General features: G+C 49.6%; 1 long non-coding RNA gene across 1 annotated transcript; it reads right to left on the bottom strand.

Moving 5' to 3' along the window:
• Positions 1-14,982: 14,982 nt before the first annotated feature.
• LOC123164355 (uncharacterized) lies at positions 14,983-15,537 on the bottom strand. Its single transcript, XR_006482336.1, has 2 exons — positions 15,377-15,537; positions 14,983-15,249 (listed from the first exon to the last, which is right to left on the bottom strand). It is a non-coding gene; the product is annotated as an uncharacterized lncRNA (long non-coding RNA).
• Between the last annotated feature and the right edge of the window lie 242 nt (positions 15,538-15,779).

Here is a 15,779-nt window from a genome sequence, read left to right on the forward strand (position 1 = left end):
TAAACAAGACTTCGTTGGCCTCTCTCTCCCCCCTCACTGCCGGTCAAAGAGCCGGCAGGATCCGTCCGTCGGAAAGGGAAGGAGGCTTAACGCTGTCGCCGTCGGCGAGGGAGGGAATCCACTACCGGCGCAGCTGTTCACTTTCACCCAGCGGCGGCGCGGGAGGGCCTCCGACCCCTTCTTCTTCGCCGCCGTACATAGTGTGGGTCGAACGGCCTCCGGTCGCCCACCGAACCACACCCCAAGAACCTTAAGGTATAATTTACTTATTCCACATGCATTGCTCTAGCTGCATGTGGGCTTTTTTCGCTTCTGCACTCGAATCTAGGTGTTGGATCAAACAGGAAAGTAGTGGGGAAAGTTGTATACCATGAATCTAGGACGTGGTTCAAAGAGGAAAGGAATGGGGGAAAGTAGTGGGAAAAGTTGTATAGCATGAATCTAGGACGTGGTTCAAAAAGGAAAGGAAGGGGGAAAGTAGTGGGGAAAGTTGTATCGCATGAATCTAAGACGTGGTTCAAAGAGGAAAGGAATGGGGGAAAGTAGTGGGGAAAGTTGTATAGCATAAATCTAGGATGTGGTTCAAAGAGGAAAGGAAGTGGGGAAAGTACTAGTACAGACTGGCTATCCAGCACCTACGTTGGTCGAAAAGGGAAAACAATGACAAACGCAGTACGCACATCTGTAACGAACTGATCTTTTGTTTTGGGGGACAAGGCTGTAGAGTTTGAGCAGGACTAGATTTGTTGCGCTCACATAGGGAAAGGTGTCTAAAGATAACAAAACTGGGACCAACACAAATATGCTCCTTGGTTGTTTGTTCTTTGTTGCAACAGACTGTGCATCACCCCAGTACATCGGTAGATGCACATGGTGCTGGTGCGTCCACTGTCCCGTGCAACTCTTTAGCTGTTGTTAATCTAAGGCCCTGTTTGGTTAAAAACTCCCTAGTCCCTACCTGCTTGGTTCCAGGGACTAAACATGGACTAGAGGTTATTAAATGACATGCTAAAAGACCATGTTACCCCTAGTAATGAACTAATAGAGACAAGGTGCGATGCGTGGCAGGGGCAACTGTTGGAAAAAGTCCCAAAAAGACTCTCCCTCGGGGTCTTCTTTCTTTAGTCCCAAATGCCCACTTTTAGTCCCTAAAAGTCCCTCCTGTTTGGTTTAGATGGGACTGACACGGAGTTTTTTTAGTCCCTCCACCAAAATGTCCCTGTAAACAAACACCCTCTAATAATGCCGCTGGAAAATTGATGCAATGCCACAGTTAAAAGCAAATTACATGTTTAACGAATTTTATTGTTAATATAATCTCTCTGTTAATATAAATCAATGCCACCGTTTGAGAAATGCTACTGTCTTGCTTTCTTTCCCATTTAGATAAGGTAGATGCTTCTTTTTGTTGGCTTCTGTGTCATCCACCGTTATTGACCACTAGTTGTTTCCTTTGCACCTCTGTGTAAACAGGGTTATCTACTTCACCTCGTTGCCATTGTGACCTTTTGTTGCACTGCACAAAACACTTTTGTTTTAAGAGTGTTTTGTGCAGTTCAACCAAAATGTCACACCGACAACGTTGCTTGATTGCTTGATCTTAGTGGAACTGCACAAGAGGAGATCTTACTTCCTATCCGTGTTGGCAAATTTGGTTCAGATCTTCTTCTTGTGAGTTGTTTGAATTCCGCGTCATGAGAGGTCAGTACTAGCCTTCTTTCACATGATTCTGCAGTGTGCTTTCATATGTTGTGCTACTTGTACGGTAATGTTGCTTGATTTTAGTGAACTGCACAAATGGAGACAAGACTTCCAATCTGTATGTGCACCGTAATATCCCATTGAGGTAAGATAAGGATATTTCACAACTGTTGGCCTGTATTTTGCCACTTTCATCAGAAAATTAATGTCATTGTTTAGTGCTATACTTGTGCAACCTAATTGACATGCCAAATCTTACATTGAAGGCGAAGCTTGTCTGTTATTGAACCAAGTGATGAAGGGGAAGAACAAGCGGAAGAAAAACAAAAATCAACTCCCGGTGCTGTAATGAAGCACTGGAACTGTGATGACACAAGTAATGATATAGTTTTGCATCTTAATTTATTGCTATGGCTGGAACGAGCAATTGTTTTGCCACTGATTTGATGCCACTCTTAATGTAATACGTAATTATCTCTACTTGTGCAAACAGGGATCTTCTTTGAAGATACCATATATTTTAGTGGAACTGCACAAGAAGATGTTGGAAACATTAAACTAATCGAGGAGTATATAGTAAGCATGGCCACCACAGTAGATAGCAACAGATGGTTCCGGAGAAGTGCTTCATCTGTATGCTCTACACAATAAGCCTCCTGACAAAGGTTGGTACTCGCCCACTGATTTCATCCATATGATTGAGCTTTGTCATCTCTATTGGTGTTGTGCTACTGTTTAGATACTGTCATGAAAAAGTGGTATTGTCCTTGAGAAGTGCTTCATCTGTGCTGTTTTAAATATTTCCTTTCCTTTTTTCGAGCAAACAGGGATGCTAGCATTTAGTTGTCCTCTTGTCTTTGCACAACAGGATCATCCTCCTCTGAAGAAGAATATGGAGTACGTGAAGTGACTAGTTCCGATTATGCCAGGATGAAGAAGCCATGTCTATCTTCTCATCAGAAGGAGCAGTTGAAGGATGGTTACATTACTCCCCACAAGACCAAACTAACTTCAGCTCAGAAGGACTGACAAATCTCCATTTTCTTGCTATGATACGCGAGTACAATGTTGTTCTAGGATTCTTTCCGGTGAGTTCCATTTTTCTAAAAGTGTGCTCTACATGGACCATGTAGGTGCCTGTTTAAACTGTCAATTCATAGTACAGTTTGCTTTATACTAATCACTTTTTTTGTATTTGTGCAAACAGGGGTGCTCAGCTTGATTTCAATGGGAACTGCACAAAATGTTCATGAATACATCGAATCATTCATTTCCACCACAAGAAAGGAGGTGCCGATAAGTTCAAGGCGTTGCAACATATAAGGGCGAAATCATACAAGCTACGCGCGAATTTGGTTGATTTTGGTGGAACTGCACAAAAAGAACAGCTGGTTTATTTAGCACGAGGTGCCATGTCAATGTCCGAACTGATGGCAAACCCTGCCCATTCCACAATCGTAGGCATTTGATATTTTGGAATGGGACAACCTTGTCAAATTTTGCTCATTGATTTTAGCAAGAAGACATGCGTTTGATATTTTCGAATGGGACGCCCTTTGCTGTCAGCAGCGTCGATCCATTTTTTCTTTATTCTTTAGTTGTGAAGTAAATATTGGCTCTGACATGTGAATCGCTGAGATGCATAATCATCGATTGTTTTGAATGTTCTCTATGAATTGCCAGGCCTGTGTGTTTGATTGCAATGTACAGGAACGCTAAAAAGCTGCTCAAACTCTTTGTACTCCTTCTGTTCCTTTTTACTTCGCACATTGTGAAAGTGCATACTTTTTTCTATAAGATTGGTCAAAGTAGAGATACTTTGACTGCAGACAAAACTTGTATGCAGACTAGAAAGGACCGGAGGGAGTACATGTGAAACTGCTGCAAACGAGGTGATCACCCTGGGAATAATGCTAGTACGTATTGTTTTGCATGTTCATCCAATGCCAGTGATACAAGAATTCGAACTAATCGAAATAAATTCATTCATACACGGTCGGATTTCATATAAACATGCCGGATTTCATTACATTTCATACATTCTTCAACTAAAAAGGGGTGCGCTGGAGGTATAATTAATTAACCGAAGCTACCCACCTGTGTCCGGCTGAGCCGAACAGAAGCTTCAGTGACTTAACTGCAGGTGCAGTTGCGTAACTGACATGTGGCCCAGATGCCTGTTGGGCCCACGTGTCAGTCAGCCAACTGCACCAGCAGTTAAGTAGAAGCAGCGTCCTTCTCCAACATAGCTCTCCGACTCCACGTCGCCGCCAAGAAGCTAACCGGCCGTCAGTGGTCAACCCGCCTAGCTTGGCTTCAACCGGAGGGTAGCAGCGGTGGCCTTACTTGGACCCGAGCGGCGGCGACCTACCGTGTTCCTCTTCCTCGTTTTCTGTGTGGCGCGGCCTCGCTGGCAGCGGGGCGGGGCCTCGGCGGAGCCGGCGATGTCCTCTGTCTCGTTGCCGGCGGGCGGCGCCTCGGCGGAGCGGGGGAAATCCTCCCCCTCGTTGCCGGCAGGGTGGGGCCTCGGCGGAGCCGGCGGTGTCCTCTGCCTCGTTGTTGGCGCCGCGGGGCCTCGGCGGAGCAGGGCCTCGTCGACGCCAGCGGAGCGGGGACTCGTCGGAGCCGGCATTGTCCTCTGCCTCGTCCTCGGTCTCGCCAAACAGCGCCTCGCCCGCTTCATCGCCCTCTTTGTAGGCGGCCGCAGCCTCCGCCACCCGCATGCGGTACCGCCAGCGCTCGAGGCGGCCCTCGCGGGCGGAGCGGTACGAGTCGAGCAGCGCCTCCTGCTCCGCCCGCTCCGCGGCGATCTGCTCCTCTGCCTGCAGGTGCTCCTGGAGGAGATGGTGGTTGTAGGCGGCGTCGGCCTGCGCCTCCCGGAACTGCTCCTCACGCTTCTGCCTCACCGTGTCCATATATTGGGCACGGGCCTCGCCGATGGTCATGGTGCAATGCACCGGCGAGGATGGCGCGGAGGAGGGGGTTGGCGCCGGATCGTCGACTACCATGTTCTCCATTGGGACGTCGTCGTCCTCCGGCTGCCTGCCGGCCAGCCAGTCGGCAGCAATGGCTGCCATCTCCTTGTGGTCCGTCGTCCGCCCGTCCCGAAGAGCGCTGGAGCGCGAGGAAGCCATGGTGGGCAGTAGTGGTGTGGACAGGAGAAAGGGAACGGATGCGGATGACTGCGGCTATGGCCGGCGCAGCAGTTTATATAGCAATGGTGGGCGGCGGAGGGACGGACGTGTGGCACCGGAGTAGCCCCCTCGGCAACCGCGTATCATTAATGTGGGCGGCAGAAGGGCGGACGGACGGCACTTGTGTCGTTTGAAGGCGGAGCAATCGCCTGCACCGGGAAGTAGGGCGAGCGGCGCTGACCATTTCGGGCGGAAAGCGCGCGCGGGCGAGGGAGGCGGTCTGGGTGGGCCAGGGCAGTCAGACTCGTGCTTGGCAGCGGGTCGGTCCAGCAGCCGGACATGCTGGCTCGCCAGCTAGCTCGCCGAGCTGAGCGACGACAATCAGACGATGGACGTAGCTTCCGACCAGGAGCCGGCGCCACTGTCCAAGCCGGTTCATGCCGTGTTCACCATAGAGCAGGTGCGGCCGCACTTCGACGCCCTAATGGCGGAAGAGCTACCAGCGCAGGAGGACCTGTGCTGCAACCTCCGTCTCCTCAACGAGCACCGGTGAACAAGCGAACGACAATGCCGTCGCGGACATGTGGCCCTATGATCCTGGCTTCCCGAATGAGCAGCGGGCGCTGTATCAGACCATCCGTAGGGCCCGCGAGGCCCTCTCCGTCGTCCTTCGAGTTGTTGCGCTCGCCGTGGCGCCGCCGTCTCGCGTTGTCAACATGGTCAACGGACATGAGGATGAGGAGATGACTTTACTTGGAGAGGATGACAGTGGGGGCCCACCAGGGCCATAGCCGCACGTACGCAAGTGCCTCCTTATTAGTATATAAAACTATAATTTTTTTGCTTCCTCCTGGTTTCCTGACATCACGGTCCCACACCATTGTCAACCTATGTAGTTAATAAACGAGAGAATTGCACAAGAAGCGGCCGACAGCTGGGACCAAGCAGCTCGAGCAGTATTTGTGTTTTTGAGGTGTGAGCACTGCAGAGTTTTTCTTGAGCGATGTTTAGCCCAGATATTAATTTTTCTCCTCTGAACAACAACGAAAACATCGCTGCAGGTATTAACTGGGCGGGCTGTGGCCCGTCTAGCCCAGGCCAGATATCCAGCCCAGATATTAATTTTTTCAAGCTGAAAATGGCTAGTCCAGCTATACTTTTTTTAGGAATACCCAGGCAAGGTCAAGTTGTTATTCTCCGCCCCGCTGGGCTGCAAATCTTTCCTAGGAGGGATGCATTAGGCTTAACAAGAAAATGGGCTTTAAGAAATAATAAATGGGATGTAATTATAAAAACTGGGCAGTAACTATAAAAAATGCACCAAACACGTAATTACTTTATAAAATATTATTTTTGGATATTGAAAATTTTAATTTCATTAATTGTTGCGAGCGCAATGTTTCGTTGGATTTTTACGTAATATAAATTTATATTGAAATTGTATTTAATCTGACTAGAAATTTCGGGATAAAAATATTTCGGATCCCATCAAAATGTGGGAAATTTTATTGAATTCTGTTTTGAACGGTTGGTTGAAATGGGCTGTACTTTTAACAAACTGTAAATGGGCTGTAGTAAATTCCATTAGAATTCAAAAATTGGCTGCACATTCTTACAAATCTCAAATGGGCTATAAGTTCTCTGCCACACACTTGTGGCCTTACTAAGTTGACGCGTCCCCTCAAAAAAAGAGAGTTGACGCGTATGCAAGGCTTTGTCAACTTATAGTCAACACACGGTTCTAGCAGCAGTGGCCGTTGGATGTCCATCCAACGGATGCCGTGCTTCTTATTCAATCTCGGATATTCTAGCTTCACCCGCCCAAAAAGAGATTCCCCCCTGACATCTGGGGCGCACCGTTTCGGAAGCTGACCTGTGGGCCTACTAAGTTGACGCGTACCAAGGGCTTTGTCAACTTAGTCAATATAAACGATTCTAGCTGCAGTGACCGTACGATGTCCATCCAACGGCCGTCGTGCTTCTTCAACCTCTGGTCTTCTTGCTCCAGCCGCCCAAAGCAGCGCCGGTCGTGCCGCCTGCTCCTGCCTCCCGTGGCCGGCTGTGCTGCCGCGCAGGCCTCACCGCCCCTACTACTCCCACCGCTGGCCAGGGCATCCCTCTACTCACCCACACCCCTTATTATTCTGCAGCGACGGCAGCCTCACACCGCAGCCGAACCAGTGAACCCTCGTACTCCTCTCCGCGTGGGCATCCACTGCCGCGTCTTCCCCGGCTCCGCGTCGTCCCCTTCCTAGGCCTCGCCGTCGTCCACCGCCCTGGTGCTCTCGGCGCAGCGTGGTCAACATGGTCAAGGAACGACTCCCATCGGAAGAGTACTGTACGTGGAGAGGCTGACAGCTGGGTCCACGGCGGCCGCAAGGAAGTGCCTCCTTATTACGCGCAAAATAATTATTCCTCCACCTGACAGCAGGGACCCACCGGACGGGCCACCGTATTTCGCGAAAAAAACGTTTCCCCCTGACTGCTGGGACCCACCAGCTACATCTTCGCACGCAAGGAAGTGCGTCCGGGCAAAAAAACGATTCGCCCCCTGACTGCTGGGACCCACTAGCTACATCTTCGCACGGAAGGAAGTACCTGACAGTCGGGACCCACCTGGTCGAAGCGTACGTAGCGTTGTCATTCTGGTCGCGAACGTGTACGTACATACTGGTCGATGTAGAGGCGCGCACGTGTCGTAGTAGAGGCGCGCACGTAGCATGTACACGTACGTACAGCGGCAGTGTGCAAGAAAGAAAATACGGCCACGTACGTACATACGGGCTGGGTCTCGAACGCCTACTCGCGCATACGTACGGCCAGGGCTCGTGTACATGGCTGGGTCGGAACGGAGAAACTGCGTCGTCGTCGTGTTCATGGGGAGCCAACCGGCTGGGTCGGAACGGAATGCGTCGTCGTGTTCATCGGGAGGGCTTGGACGGAACAGCCGATGGAAACGAGGCCTGGCGTACCGCAGAACGGAGGAAACGGCCTTGTGTTCGACCGGCCACGTTCGAAACGGGATCCTGTTCATCGGGAGGGGTCTGGCGTACTGCAAAACGGAGGAAACGGACCTCCTACGGTCGAAACGGGGGTCCTGTTGATCGGGAGGGGTGTGGCGTACCGCAAAACGGAGGAAACGGACTTGTGTTGGAGCGCTACGGTTGAAACGGGGGTCCTGTTCATCGGGAGGGGTGTGGCGTACCGCAAAACGGGACTCCACGGGATACTGTTCATCTCCACCGTCGACCCCCTCCAGCCTCCACGGGCTATTGTTCATCCACCGTCGACCTCCTCCAGCCTCCACCTGCGACTGTTCATCCACGGGCTCCTGTTCATCCAGCCTCCACCGCGCGCTACTCCACCGGCTACTGTTCAACAGCCCTCTCCACGGGCTCCTGTTCAACCACCCCTCCACGGGCTACTGTCCATCCAGCCCTCCACCGTCTACTGTTCATCCAGCCCTCCACGGGGTGGTCCTGTTCATCCAGCCCTCCATGGGGTCCTGTTCATCCAGCCCCAACCGGCTCGATCGATCGGGGTCCTGTTCATCCAGAGGCAACACCACGGGTCCTGTTCATCCACCCCCACCGGGAACTGTTCATCCAACCCCCCCCCCCAGCAACGCTCACTGTTCATCCAGAGGCAGCATTGATCGGCTTCAGTTAGCAGCAGTAGCGAAGGAATCGCTCGATCGGGTTCAGTAACGCGTAGCCTGCAGTGCAATTGCTCAGGTTCAGTAGGCGAACGCCTCGCTCGGGTTCAGTTAGAGCCCAACGCCTCGCACCCACGCGCGTGCGTGTACGACAAAAACGCGCAAACCTCCGTGCATCGCTCGGCCCCGACCACCTACCGTAACCGGGAACACCCCGATATTTTCCTCGCCCTCGCTTCTACCACGGTTTTTCTGTCATGGACGGCCCAAAGAATGTCATGCAGCTGCATCCCCGGCCCGCCCAGGACGAAAAGCCCATTTTCTGTCATGATTTTTGTCACAGAAGTAGGAGCCCACCACATCTATGATGATACCGGGATTTTTCACAATTATCGTCATAGAAGTGTCATAAGTATGACAGAAAAAAATTTCGTTCGGCCCAAAATGTCACGGATGTGTCTTTTTTTTGTAGTGACCGCCGCCGGATGTAGATCTTCGACCCGGCTGTGCGGCCAGAAGCGCCCCCTGGACCTGAGGAACCAGTAGAATCTCCGGCGGACCGCATCAGCGATCTCCCGGACGGAATCCTTGGGGAGATCATCTCCCTTCTTTCCACCAAGGATGGCTGCCGCACACAAGTCCTCGCATCTCGGTGGCGCGCTCTGTGGCGCACCGCGCCTCTTAATCTCGACGGTCGCTATCTGTCGATGATGATTCTGAACTCCCCGGAGCCATCATCTCCTCCCACGGGGGCTCCGTTCAACGCATCTGCATCCCGGCATGCTACCTGCTAGACATACCCTGCACAGTGGCCGCCTGCCTGACATCCCGTCAATTCGATAAACTCCAGCAGCTTGAGTTCTACCATTACAGCGATAGGTTTCCACCAAGAGTTGCATCTGTGCCCTCACCACCGATGCCCATCTCATGGTTTTCCTCCTCTCTCTCCACACAGTCACCTTGACCCGGTGCCATCTAGCAGACTATCTGGTACAAATGCTTCGACTGCCAGTGCTGAAAAAAGTTCCGCTTGTGTTGGTTGATCTGTCGGTGGCCTCACTTCACAGCATCATCCACTCTAGCTGCCCTGCACTGCAGCGTTTGGTGCTTATTTTTGGAATAGAATCCATATCCCTTGTCTCAAAATAAAGTCGTCTCACCTTGTAAGCATTGGAATTCATTTTGAAGGACAGGAGCTCATCATCGAAGACGCCCCTTCACTTCAAAGGTTGCTCCTTAATTGTTGTTATAAACTTTCACAAATAACTGTGGTCTCTGCGCCTAAACTGGAGACCTTGGTTGCAATTAGTGACCCGTTTGAATGGTCCGACATGGTGTTTGCCTCCACACCTATTGAGGTATTGTATATTATTCACGTACACTTTTGTAATTTGCATTTTTCATTTGTGCGCATAAGTTAAGTATCATCTTGGAGTACACTTTCAGTGCTAATATTATGTTCTATGCTCAATGAAGCGCTTGTCCATCCTATCGGTGGTGGTGGATTCTATCAAGACCTTATATATCACTATGTGGTGTTTTGATCTCAACATCATTATTGCCTTGCTGCAATGCTTTCCATGTCTGGAGAATTTATATATGAACGTGATAATTTCACGCACATTGGAAGCCCATATATAATGTACTATAATTAATCGTTCAGCTATCACTCTTTCAACATAATCTTTTTTAGACATTAACTGTTTTCAATCTTCATCTCTATTTAGGCACTAACACATGGAAAAAAGGTATAACCAATAGATGGTTCAAGAAGCACCGGGATTTTCTCAGATCTCACGACATTCGTTTGAAGACAGTAACACTGGAAGGATATGCATCCAACAATGCAAACACTAGCTTTGTCACATTCTTCATGTCGAATGCGAGGGCACTATAGTTCGTGAGGATTAAGTTTTTCAACAAGAAATTTCTTACGGCTGCAGGTGTTGAACAACATAAAAAGAAGTTTCATGTGGACCTAAGGGCTTCTGATCGTGCTCGGCTTCTATTTACAACAACTTGTCATCATGGACCAGTAGAATTTCTGGCCGTTGATCTTGATTTTATGGATCAGACCGATCCATTTGATTGTGACTGCCAAAAACTTTGGTTGAGTTAGATGTCATTGTCCTGTTCAATCTAGATTTTGTCTAAACCTGATGAGCAATTAATCCTCGTGCTTTTGTATTGTTTGTTAGCTGGAATTAGATATTGTTGCCCTTTTCAACTTGGCTTTGACCCATATTTTCTTTCATACTTGGCCAATGGATTGCCATTTCTTTAATTAAGACATAAATATTATAAGCATTCACAACATAGGCAAAGAACATCACTCTCGCGGGATCCTTGAGATCTTTGTTCATTACAGAACCACAAGTTTTTAGTGCCCACCAGCACCCACAAACTTATTTTCAGCTTGCACACCAAGGGATGTAATTCTTAATAAGAAAAGCTGCATGGTAGTCACATATTTGGATTTATCATTTGGGACCCACGAGGAAAAAGCCTATCCAGGGCGGTGCCGACTCGACAGTAAACATTGAGAGACCTGGTTTTAAAATTACTGTAAATCCAAAAGTCGCCTCAAAATCATGAAACTTGGCATGGTGTTATGTCATAGCACCAACATGTTGTGATAAAAAACTAGTCCAATTTGGATCAAGTTTTGGTACAATCTTCTTACAAACCGGAGCCATTCTAATTATTGTGGTAATTTCTAGCTTATTTCTCTTTTTATTGGTTAACCCGTCAAATACTTTTTATATAATAGATGTGTATGCCCGTCTAGCGCACACACATTGATCTATCTAACTGTTTTAGTTGTTGTGGCTAATTGCAAACAGTTCACCCATGTAAAGTGTATGCCATCAATCGCAGACACTTTGATCTCGCTGACCGGTTTCTGTTATGTTGCCTAATCGCAAACAGTTAATCCTTCTGAAGTGTATGCCCTCAATCACACACCTTGATCTGGCTAACCGTTTCCTTTGTGTTGCCTTATTACAAACAGTTCATCCGAGTGAACCGTATGCTCTACATCGCACACGCCTTCATCAGGCTGCCCGTTTCTTTTGTTCCGCCTCATCGCAAACAGTTCATTGGACTGAATCGTATGCCCTGGATCGCACACGCAACTAAAATCTGAACTGTGTTTGATCGCTCCGCCATCGCAAACGTTTTGCACCTTTTTTGACGGTTCTTTTACACCATCGTTTGCGATTATTGCATCGCACACAGTTTCTTCAAAGGGTCTCTGATCGTAGTGTCGCGTTAACAGCATCCTGCAGTAGTGACACAAGCATTGTGCCAGCGTGGTGCCATCCTCATCGGTATCAACCTCCACCAGGTCCCCGATCTGCTCTCCCATGTCTTCAGCGAGCTCCATGCACATCATACGCAAAGGGATTTAAAGATGTGAATCCAAATGTACACCTTCTCGAACTTGTAGTCATCCAGGGTTTTTGTCGGGCCGAAATCCTCCATTATCAGAAGCTCCTTAAGAACGTCCAAGAACCATTCTCCACCACCTTCCTCTTCCCCGCCTCCCATTGGAACACAAACAAAAATCTATTCCCTTCCATCTTCTTCACCTCCAACCTATTCCTCGGACAACATGCCCTAGCCAAAGCCACCTCCATTCCCACTGCAAACCCTTTCCTGTCTGAGACGAGATTCCCCATTGCCTTTGCACCACACCCCCGTTCTTCTATATTGACTTTCTCAATCCGACTTTCACCCCCTTCTTCTCAGTCTCCGACAGATTCATTCTCTTGAACATGCCTTCCACCCCCTCCATGACTGCCTCAGATCCGAGAATCCCGCTCTAGGAAATTGATGTTTTATGACCCGGTGCCCTAGCCACACCCGGAAGGTTTTTTGTGGATTGGTTTGACGTGGGAAAGAGTGGGAGTGCGAGCTGTGACGGGTAGCCCGAGCGGCGGGTAGTTTGGGAACCGCGGGCGAAATCGCCTCGGGATCGTCAGGAGTAAACCCTAACCGTCATGTATAGGACGGACCATGCGGGGGTGTTGGCGAAGTTTTATTTGTGCCAGTCATTTTTTCAGGTTTTTTAGTTGAATTGATTCGTGAATGGCCGTCGTGGCCGTATCGCGTCAATTCTGTATTTCCTAGGTTTGCGTGCGAAAGATCACATGTCACATGGCATAACATATTTCAGGTCTCAAACACCAAATCACCTATGCTTTGAGATGCTCAGATGCCGCAACAGGGGTTAAATGACGAATAATACTACCTGATAATTGGTATATACTCCCTCCGTTCATGAATATAAGATGTTTTAATATTTTTTCTGAATTGAATGTATATAGACAAGTTTTAGTGTGTTTATTATTCATTCGTTTTAGTATATATATAATTCGTGTTGAAATATCCAAAACTTCTTATATCTATGAATAGAGGGAGTAATAATTTGGCACCGCGTTATCGCAACAGCAGAGTAGTAGGCTACAGCCTAGTGGAAGAGACTCGTTGCTGGAGCATCTATTTCTACGGTTGCATCCTACAATCACACAGCCACCTTTGAGATCATAAATAAGGATCCCGTTGTTTTCAGTGTTTGCCTGTTCCGCTGAAAAACATTGCAGTTGCAAGTCCATCGGATGAACCGTGTGTTATTTTTATTTTGAAATCGGAACCCTTAGGGTTCAATTTATTACTGATTAAGAAGAAGAGAATTGTCCGGTTAATTAACGAAAAACCAGGAGAAAACCGTAACAACACGCCCCACTCATAGGGAACCCGCCGGCCTGGCTACCAACACACACACATTGTCAAGAGGAAGACCATCGCCAAGGCAGTCCACAAGAGTCATCGTCATCACTTCTCCCCAAGCATAGAATTACGAGTCGTCAGGAAGGCTAGCGACTCCTCCCTGACCCCGCGTCATCTCCCTGGCGGATCAAGGAGAAAAAACCCTAGCCGCCGCGACTCCTTCCCCTCCCCACCTGGTCTCGCCGCCGCCGAAGGGGTCTCCCTGGCAAAGGCCAGGCTGGCCCCAAGGAAGGTGGCGGCGGGGCACTTGGTTTCATCTGTGGTGGCGTGGGCGTGCAGGCGCTCGGCGCGACAGAGGAGCTGCGGATGGCGGCGGCCACCGCCACGGGTTGGACCAAGCACGATGCTCCGGAGGGCCTAACGCTGCAGGCGCTTGGCGCGTGGCGGCGGTGTGGCCTCGGCGGTCCCCTGCTCGGCGGCTTAGATCTGGGGATCCTTCGCCGATCTATGGCCCTAGGTCGGGCATCCAGGTTGGGGCTCAGCCTGTCTAGCGGTGCGGCGGCGGTGGTCGCCTCCTGCTGCGCGCTTCCATGTTGGTGGTGGCCAGCCAGGAGGCGGTGGCGAATTTGTTTTTCAGATATGTCTGGTGGCGAGTTTGGAGCGGCAAGACTACCGATGATGACCGAGCCTCGAACACGGTCATAGCGGACGATGGTGGCGTCTTTTGGCGCCGTTCCTTGTCGAAGGCATCATCATAGCAACTCGCGTCGCTCCTTTCGGTCTGCTCTGGGGAAACCCCAGATCTGTACTCCCGGATCGGGCGATGGCGACGTCTGGCGCCGCACTCCATGTTGAAGGCAACGTTTTGGAGCAGGTACTGACTCGAGTGGACAGGTGGCAGAGCGGAATGGTTTTTACCGCGTCATCGACGACAGGTCTCGGCGATATGATGCATCGTGGTCTGGGCTAAGGACGTGTGTTGATGGACGAGCCCAGGATGGTGGTGGTGTCTGGCATCGTGGTGACGTCGACGGCAGTTAGGCCTGGCAAGGTCGATGCGTCAGTACCTGTTCTGAAGATGGGTCGGTGGAAGACGGTGACGGCTGCCTCTGCAGCGTGCGTGTGCGGTGACCACTGAGAGTGCGCCGGACCGGTGTGTGCCCCAACCCGGCAACGTGGCTTGGTTGGGCCCTCCGGCTTTAGATATTAGGTTTTGGTGTGAGGTTTGGGTATGCGGCTCAGACAATCTACACCCCTTCACCAAGTCGATAAGAGTAGCGACAAGTGTTGCTGAGATGATGGCTTCAAACTTATTGATGTATTACTTTGTGAGGTCTTGATAAATAATTACCAAAATGGTTGCATGCATCGTCTTGATGCAGAGGCCGGGGTCATCATTCTTTTCGGAAAAAATCTTCTCCCCAAGCAAGTGGCTCCGACTTCACCTCATCGTACCATCCACGAGGTCACCACCGAAACAGCAGCCCGGAACACACGCCGGCCTATGCCAAACAGCCGACCACAAGCGCCAGTAGCTGGCAGCTCCGATTTTGTAGGCAAGCGATGAAGGGGAAATATTCCAGGGTTGCGCCGCATAGGATGCTCGAAGGGGAAACATCCTCGAAGCCGGAAGCCGGAAGCCGGAAGCCCGTCACCAGTCTTATATATTCAGCTATGCTTGCTTTCCTTAACATGTTGTAAGTAAATGATTGTGGCCTTGATAAATATCTCTTATAACACGAGAAATATAATACTCACCCGTTTCTAAATATTTGTCATTTTAAAGATTTCAACAAATGATTACATACGAAGCAAAATGAATGAATCTATACTTTAAAATATGACTACAAACATCTGTATGTTGTAGTCCATTTAAAATGTGTAGAAAGACAAATATTTGGCAAGTGAGGGAGTACAAGACATGCTAAAAGACCGTCGTCGAGGACATATGCTTCGGGAATGAGACCCGCTGCTATCCACAGCCTGCACAGTTCGGAGGCGGCAAACGAGGGCAGCCGCCTGGGTTCTCTGCGATGATTTTCAAAGTACATATCAGGCCATTTGGAAACAGAGTACACTCGGCACGTATTCTAGACTGAAGTATGAACACATGCATGGGAACTTGAAGAAAAACGAAACATGCATGGGTACTTACGACGAGTATCGCAGTGTGCAGGTGGACCAAACCTTCCACCACGACCTGCATGGCCACCGACGATTAACAGCAGTAACATGAGGATGGCAAGAAGCCGAGCAAGGAGGCGGCGACAGTTGGGTGGCAGCATCTTCCCGTGCGCGGCAGTCCCGCAAACCTATACACAGAAAGGGAACGATTGCCATTCCGCCAAGCTTCAGCACCTATATATACCGATCCAAAATTATGCATTTCTTCCTTGACTGGGGCTGTTAAGATAAAAGAAAAGAAAAGAAAAAGGCCTGTGTTGACTGGAACCTGCCGAAGATGAGACTTTCTCAGTTCTTCTCGCACATGGTGCGGAAAAGTCTGCATGACTTGTGGCTAAGCTAGGACTTAACTTAAGTTGATTATTGTCCAGTAC

This window comes from Triticum aestivum, chromosome 7D, assembly GCF_018294505.1.
Source record: "Triticum aestivum cultivar Chinese Spring chromosome 7D, IWGSC CS RefSeq v2.1, whole genome shotgun sequence".
In the NCBI taxonomy this organism is placed as follows: Eukaryota; Viridiplantae; Streptophyta; class Magnoliopsida; order Poales; family Poaceae; genus Triticum; species Triticum aestivum.